The following is an 8,830-nucleotide window of genomic DNA, read 5'->3' on the forward strand; positions in this document are numbered from 1 at the left end:
AAAAGAGAAGGGATTTTGTCAGCCTCCGTAATCTGCACCCAGGAAGAAAAGAGCGACAATTATGACAATTCTCTTTCTTTCACAATTTTTATATGCAAATTGAATGTGGAAAATTCGCAGCTTCAGTGCTTTCTCTCCTAATAACGTGATGATTTAGAGACTTTAGCACATTACATTGCCTAATCAATTTTTTTTTTTAATTAACAATCTCTTTTAATTGTTCCTGTGTTTAAAACAAATTATGATTAATTACTTTTTTCATAAAAAAATTTAAACTTTTAATATTTTATTTTAAAAAAATTTTATATAAAATGATACTTATTTTTTTCTAAAAAAAATATTAAATTAATAAAAAATAATAACATTAAAAATCACCACTGATTCTCTTTATTTTAAAATTTAATGATTTTGTTATAAAATTACAAGAATGGAATGAATAATATATTTTTTTTTGGTTTATTGAAAAGATGGAAGTAATTCATCAAAACACGTGTTCTTAAAATTGGGGGGGTCCAAGTAGTATTATGGGTCCGCCCACCTTTTGTTTGTCTTTTGTATAAAACTAAAATTGACAAAATTTAAAGTTTTATCCTCTTGTTTTGACTAAAAGCCATTTATGTTTGACAAAATAAATGTAATAGAATTGTCTTTTAAATTTAATTTGTACGTTAAAACTCTCCCAATTTTAATTACAGTCATTACTAGTTAGCACTTGATAAATAAATCTCTCACTTCACCTCTCTCCCCTCTTCACCCATCTCTCTCAACCTCATTACCCATTGTATTAGACGACCTACTCACTGAAGGATATATAGTCATCATTTTTCTTATCATTTGGTTTTGGAATTTCAGACGTTGTATAATCTCACCATCAGGGTTGATTTCATTAATTATATAGGGTTAATTTCATTCATTATTTAATTTGTTTTGTTATTATATAATGTCACCGTCAGGGTTAATTTCACCATCAAAATACTTTGTTTGTCAATGGTAAACCTACCATCACATTGAGTGAAATAATTTCACAATATATCTCATTACAGGTGCTTCTACAACAAAACTCCAAAACCCAAAAAAAAAATGAACATTATCAACATACCAGAGTGGACTTGAGAGGGGTATAGTTTGCAATTTAATTTTATAGAAGGGCTTATTTTACAATTTTGCTCTTTAGTATTCACCAATAAGTTTAGGCTGCTAAACATCTTGTTAAATCATGATATAATAGGTTGAAACTTCCAAATTGACAATTATTTAAATTCATCATTTGGGATCGGAATCCATTTATATATATACACGCACACATCAACATTTGCATCATCTCATACGACACCCAGGTTCTCTCTCTTTCTCTGTATGTATTATTTTAATAGCTACTTTAATTTGGCAGGCATGGCTAGCTAAGCTAGCTGCATTGACGAGTTCTATAATGTTAATACAAAAATTCGAATTCCAAGTTGGCTGCCTGAGACTGATACATTCTGCCTTCGTCCATCAACACCTTTTCTCTTATTCTATTCACTAAATGGTTAACTTTCATTCTGTAAAAGTTGTCGATGAATTCCAAATCTCACCACCCCCTAGCTCTGTGCCCACCACCTCTCTTCCTCTCACTTTCTTTGACATCCCATGGTTTCTCTGCCGTCCCATGCAACGCCTTTTCTTCTTTGAGTTCCCTCACCCCACTTCTTTCTTAGTAGACAACGTCCTCCCTAATCTCAAGCACTCCCTTTCCCTCACTCTTCAACACTTTTTCCCTTTCGCTGCCAATATCACTTACCCATCCCCACCTCAGAAGCCTTGCATCCTCTTCCAATATGGCGACTCAATACCCTTCATTGTCGCCGAGTCGACAGCGGATTTCAATCTAGTTATCAGCAACCACCCAATGGATGTTAGAGAGTTGCATCCTTATGTACCAAAGCTGCCTCCTCAGCATTTACTGGCCGTGCAAGTCACTTTGTTTCCAAATTCTGGCATCGGCATAGGATTTGAGTTTTGCCACGTGGTGGCTGATGGGATGGCTTTCAACCATTTCGTAAAATCATGGGCATCCGTTTATCGGTCAGGAGGAGACCTAACTTGCCTTGACAACTCACTACCCTCTCATGCGAGGGAAGCAATCCGAGATCCACAGGAGCTTGAGCCTATCTTTTTAAGGGAGCTGCAGAATTGGACATCTTCTTGGGACTATGATATGGGCTTTTCAATGGACCAACAACTCGCAGACAAGGTTAAGGCTACGTTTGTGATTGACCAAGTTCATGTTCAAAAGCTTAAAAATTAGGTGTCCCTCAAATGCTTGGAAGCTAAAGCAGGTCAAATACGCATATCAAAGTTTGTAGTAATATGTGCTTTTGTATGGGTTAACGTGATCAAGTCACGAGAAGATGAAGCAACCAATTATAAGGTTCACTACCTGGGTTTTGTTGCCGATTGCCGAGGGCGTCTAAAACCTAAGCTTCCCATCACATATTTTGGAAATTGTTTATCAGTTTGCTATGCATCAGCAAAAAGAAGTGAGCTCATTCAAGAAAATGGGATTACAATAGCTGCAAAAGCAATAGCTAAACAAGTTAAGGAGCTTGAGAATGGGGTTCTGGAAAGGGCAGAGAAATGGATGTCAGATTGGAAAGAAATATCGGAACAAGGTACACTAATTACAATTTCTGGGTCACCGAAATTACGTGTTTGCGATATAGATTTTGGTTGGGGAAGACCGAAAAAGAGCAAGGTGGTTCAAATCGATGTTTTGGGAGCTGTTTCTATTTCAAAATTGAGAGATGGAGGAGGTGGGGTTGAGGTTGGCTTGGCACTCCCCAGGAGTCAAATGGATGTGTTTAACGCCTTGTTTCAACAACATTTAGAGCGAAGGATGTGAAATGCCATGTAGCATGGAAACGGAAATGTGAACACGGATAAATGGCATTTTAAAAAATACAGGAAACGAAAATGTTGGGAAACATGTAAATATAAAAAATATAGGGCTATATGTATCCAAATTATGAAAGATGTTCAACAATAAATAAAGTCCAAATTAATATTCAAATTCCACCATAAAGATACATATTTAGAAGTTTGATACTTATAAGAAAACACATAAATTATAACATATTCAAATGTTAAAAAACAAAAAGATAATGAAATTTATAACATTTCATTTATTTCACTGTCTTTCTCCTTCTCCATGTTTATAGTTCCATTTTCATAAAAGAAAAAAAAAACCCTCTAACTCTGGTTCATCCAATGAAAGGTTGGCAAACTCAAGAACTCCCACATCTTCCATACTCCCAAATTGATCACCACCAAAATCTCACAATTTTGTCTTCTTATCATAATATTGAGAGGAGTTTCTCGACATAATACGAAGATTATTATGGGTAAAAATCAAGTCATTTGCACGTTTTGGAGTTAATTTATTCATTCAACATGAATGAATGAAGGAATAAGTAGGTTGTTCAAGTACTTTAAAAGCCAACCTTTGAAGTAAATGTGCATTGGAACCAAAACATGCCCACCATTTCCTAGGATCTACAGCTTACATACTTCCAATAGAATCGAGATATGCAAAAGGCCCACTTTTCAAAGAAAAATTTACAAATTCATCATTTGCTCTAATTCGCTCATCTTCATTAGAAAAAATCTTCCTAAAGTACTTAATTCTTTCAATTGATACTTCTCCATCCACATGAGGAGGCACTCTACCTTCTTCCTCTTGAAGCCATTTTTTACTGTAAAATCTTTAAAAACAAGAAAATAAATTAAGGAAATAAAAAAAAATTATAGCAAGAAGATGAGTATATAACTTATAAATTTACCTTGGATTTAATGAATGAGCCAAATAATGAAGGGGAGTGCTGCTCTTTGCCGAATAATCAACAAAAATTCAATGAACCATATAATAGAAAAGAGAAAACCTATTTGCTTGCTTTCCTTCATGATCAAAAATAAATTTCTTCACTTTTTCAATCATAGAATTCCATAACTCATAAACTAAATGAAGGTATGGTTTGTCTGTGTCACAAACTCTAATCATGTCATAAATGGGCCCAATAAAAGCAAGAATGTAATCAACATTTTTCCATCAATCTTCATCCACCACTTTGTCACAAACAAATCTAACTTTGCCTTGGTCATCTTCTCGGTATTATGCCCATTGATCACTATAACCATTGCTTCTAAAGTACGCGTAATGAGTTTAAATCTTTTAAGCATCACAAAAATAGAAACAAAACGAGTGTTAGCAATTGAAAGCAACTTCAAAGGGCTAAACCAATTGCAAATTGCAAGCCTCATGAAATGATTCATTATAAAATTGTTGATTTGTAAAGCATCCCCATGGATTTCAGTGATCCAATGAAACACATCATAACTTTCTTGATTAGTTTCCATATTTTTTGCTGTACATATATTCTTCAAAGCAAGATTAAGAGTGTGCACAATACAAGGAGTCCAATAAATATGTGAAAACATTCCCTCAATGATTTCTCCAGCACCCTTACAATTTGAAGCATTATCAATAATGACTTATACCACTTTTTAATGACCCACCTCATCAAGCACCTTCTTTAGCAAAATAGCAATGAATTGCTTATCTTTCACTTCACCAGAACAATCTATAGATTTGATGAATATCGGGCCAGACTCAGAAATAACCATAAAATTAATCAAAGACATCCTCTATGGATCATTCTATCTATCACTCACAATACTGACACCATTTTCTAATCAAGTGCTTTTAATTGGTTCAAGCAATCTCTCTATATTTGTCTTTTCAAAGTAATGTGGTTCTCAATTTGTTATAATCGAGCAGCACATAACCACCCAAACCAACTCACATAATAAGGGTTTCTAGCAAAATTAAAAGGGTAGACTCTCAGTATAGAACATTCTAGCAATCTCTGCATTTAATTGAACTCTTTATTTGCAAGTCAAAAGCTCTACCAAGAGGAGAATCATTAACTCTCTTTTTCTTCAAAACTGTTAAAATACTTGGTTCAGTTATATTCAATGAATGAACAAAAGTTGTACTAATAGGTAAAGGAACTTGTCTAGATTGTGAATTTGTATTTTTGTTTGTTGCCTGATCCTCTTGTTTTCTTATTTCAGAAATACTGTCATTCCTCACTTTTTTACACACACCAATTTCTTTTTCAGTGATTTTCAATAAATAAGCCCTCACTCTAGTACAAGTCCCTTGCTTTTTCTTGTCCACAAAAATTACATATACATTTACAATTACCCCATTCTTATCTGGTTTTCTCAAGTTTAGTCACATATCTCTACAAAGGGTTAAATTCTTCCTCCCTAGTTTTTGAATAAGTGACACTAGTGCTATTTGCTTGAGTAAAATTAGAATTGAAAGAATCCATTAAAATATTATCTTATCAAAAAGACAAAAAGAAAATGCAATTTCATACAATTTGCAAATTATTCAAACAAATTATATACTAAAGATTAAAGCACAATACAAATTATATATTAAAAGATTAAAGAATTAAATAATAGAATTGAATAAATTGACTATAAAAATTATTATGAAAAATTTTAATATATAATATAACGAAACATAAAACTAATTGAATTAAACAAATTATATATAAATTATTACAAAAATATAAAATATATTAATATAAAATACAAATTTTGAATGTTGGAATTTTTTTATTTATTTTTAATTAGAATTTAAACTTCAAATTTTATAATTTTAAAAATAACTTTAAAAATATATTTATATTTGTCCGTAATTTCCTTTAAAACTTTGATTGCAAAAATATGACAAATCTTGGAAATTTATAGTAAATTTGAGAGTAATTTTTTTACCTTCCTTTTTTAAAAAAATATATATACATGTATGACAACTCTTCAAATTTGGTTTGAGAAAAATCTAATTATGGAATATAAATTTAGAGAGAAAATTGATACTAAATATGATAAAATTGTGATTAATAATAGAATAAAATTGTGATTAATTAATGGAAGTTTCTTGATAAAATTGTTTTAGAAAGAAATTAAAAAAAGGAAAATAATAAATTAAATGATAAGGGGAAAAAATAAATTAAATAATAATAAATTAATCAAACAATCTGCACAATAAAACCCAATTGCAATCGAGAGCAAGAAAGGGAGAACAGAAAAGCCCATTTAGAAAAGATAGAGGCAGAGCAGAAAAAGGCAGACACAAGAAAGGGAGATGGATAGGCATATTAGAGAGAAAGAGAGATACATATTGCAAAGAAGAGAAAGGGAGTTGCAGATCCTTAATTGCATTTACTGTTGATGCCAAATGTTGTTGCTACCGTCGATCGTAGGTCTGATCCTCTCCTCCTCCCATTCTTCTTCTTCTTTTTCTTCTTCTTCTTCTTCTTCTACTTCTATTGATGTTGATTGTGAATGTGTAGTGGTGTGATTTTGTTTGCGATTGCGATTTTAACCTATCCATTTTTTTTTATATATTTTTTCTCCAATTTCCAATATTTTTGGAAACAGTCCAAAAACGTTTTCGAGTTGCGTTATGTCATTTTCGATAGGGAAACATTTTCGACACTGGACAACGCAACTTAGTGCAGTTTCCGTGCTTCATAGGTGAAATGAAAGTAGCAAAATCATGCAATTTAAGAATGGAAAATTCTTGGCTAGACATATGTATTAGGTCCCTAATAAATCAATTTTAGATAAAATATTCCATCAAGAATCGATGTTATGCAATTTAATTATACAGCTCTTCAAGAAACTTGTATTTATTAGCAATTCTTCTAGGTTGATTAACAAAGAATTCTGAGAGACATGGAATGAAGGTGGTGTACCTTACAAAGTATTCAACATAATCAAATCAAACTAGCTTTGCAAAATAAGAAAAGATGATTGTTGATCCTTGATTTAGCAAGCGTCATTAGACTCTGTTTTGTGAGATTACTTAAAATTATAGCATTTAAAATATTATTTTTGTTTTTCAAGTTCATGAATGAATTGAAATTCATACCACATAATAACATGAATCTTTTTCATTTTTTCACAAATTGAAACTCAGTTATTAAACATATTCCGCAGATTCATCAGCTCATTTGGCGACATTCAAACATGAGACATAATTATAGGTTGGGTTAGTGCATTGGATTGGCTATTGCTGTTGTTATCTGTGCTAGGGAATACGTGAATTATAGCCCAACCCAAAAGCCACCGGGCTAAAATGTCCCTTATAAACCCAAAGATCCATAAACAAAATAGCCCACAACCCAAACCAATCCCAGTTGGAACGAATAATACTCAAGAGCAACATTTTTTTTTTTTTTTTAATGTTGAGTATAAGCAATAAATAAAGAAGCTGACACAATCCGCCATCCAATGAAGTAATCAATCTACAAATTGCATCATCAAATCTACTTTCATTATGTTATAGCCATCAAGAATGAAGATGTTTAACAAATCCTTTACGTGTATATTTTGCTTGCCTTGAGTTTATACAGTTGCGCTAGCTACCAGGGACATCCACGACGTGGCCTGCCAGGATTTTGCTATGGAGGAACCCCAACAGCTGACAAGAACCAGATCGGCCACATACATCCCATCAACAAATTACAAAAGCTTAAACTTTTCTCATAATTTATTAAAATTTATAAGTGGGTTGTATGAAATATATATATATATATATATATTCAAATTTAGCCGCATTATAACATATATGAATGCAAGAAAAATACATATTTTAAAGTCTACATAATATAGATCTTGTTGGATCATAATATAAATTTATTATTTCCCAAGAGAATATAGAGTAAAAAAGGAGGTGGGGTATGTAATGTGAACTCCAAGAAATAAGAATTAACGTGTGATGCCTAGAGAAGATTATTAACACTAGAAGTTAAAATGCATACAATATTCAAAGTTTGTTGGAGTTATCCTAGCCATCTCCAACAATAATTTAACAACATTTCTATAAACCATTTCATTGTTTTAATATTTGTGTTAAGTCTACGCTAGATTAAGATATACATATAGATGAATTAAGGTGGCTACATAAAGTAAGGCATGCACAAGCAAACCCTAGATTCTTGACATGTAATTACCTCAACCGGTGTAACATTATGTAAGCATCTATATATTAATTAGAAGATGATTAAGTTATAAATCCAAATTAATTTATTATATGGCTGCATAAGCTTTCCACAACAATGCCTAGAGATGTTTGTGAATCTACTAGTACTCCATCGTCATAGTCAAATGCATCTCTATATTTATATATGAACGCATGAATCATCACATTGAAATTTTGTTCAATCCTTATCTCAAATAGTAATATTTTGAGTTGGAGAGACGATGTCATAGAGACAACAAACAGGGAGACAACATCTAGAGAGATTAAGATGAGCATTTATAAAAATACTTAGAACAACGCATGTACATGTACATGCAGTAGCAACATGGAGGTAATGACTGAAATTGTTTGGAGAAATCAAACCGTGATAATGTCAAATCCTTTGGAGAAAGCTAAGTGTATAAAATAATATTTGACCAATGACTGAAATTGTTAGATGGTGGGTGGATGAAATTAGCACCAGATTTTCAATGAATTTGAATTTTGTTGCAACAGATTTGGCAATGCAGATCAACCTGGCTTCAGATATAGACACCCATTTGTCAAACCAGGAGAGCTCAATTCAGGGAAAGAGTGAGTTGACTTCCTTATTGGAGGAGGAAGAGAAGACACTTTTTACTTTTTTTATGCTACGTGGCAAGATTTTGTTGTAGTATTAAAAATGGTTCCAGCTTGGAAAGTTGGGCCTCTTACACAATAACACCTGTAAAAAGTACATCACATGGTCATACTTGT

General features: G+C 32.3%; 1 pseudogene; it reads left to right on the plus strand.

The window, feature by feature from the left end:
- The first annotated feature begins 1,464 nt into the window (after positions 1-1,464).
- Positions 1,465-2,881, plus strand: LOC110668195 (coumaroyl-CoA:anthocyanidin 3-O-glucoside-6''-O-coumaroyltransferase 1-like; annotated as a pseudogene).
- Positions 2,882-8,830: the final 5,949 nt, after the last annotated feature.

Source organism: Hevea brasiliensis, chromosome 10 (assembly GCF_030052815.1).
Source record: "Hevea brasiliensis isolate MT/VB/25A 57/8 chromosome 10, ASM3005281v1, whole genome shotgun sequence".
Lineage (NCBI taxonomy): Eukaryota > Viridiplantae > Streptophyta > Magnoliopsida > Malpighiales > Euphorbiaceae > Hevea > Hevea brasiliensis.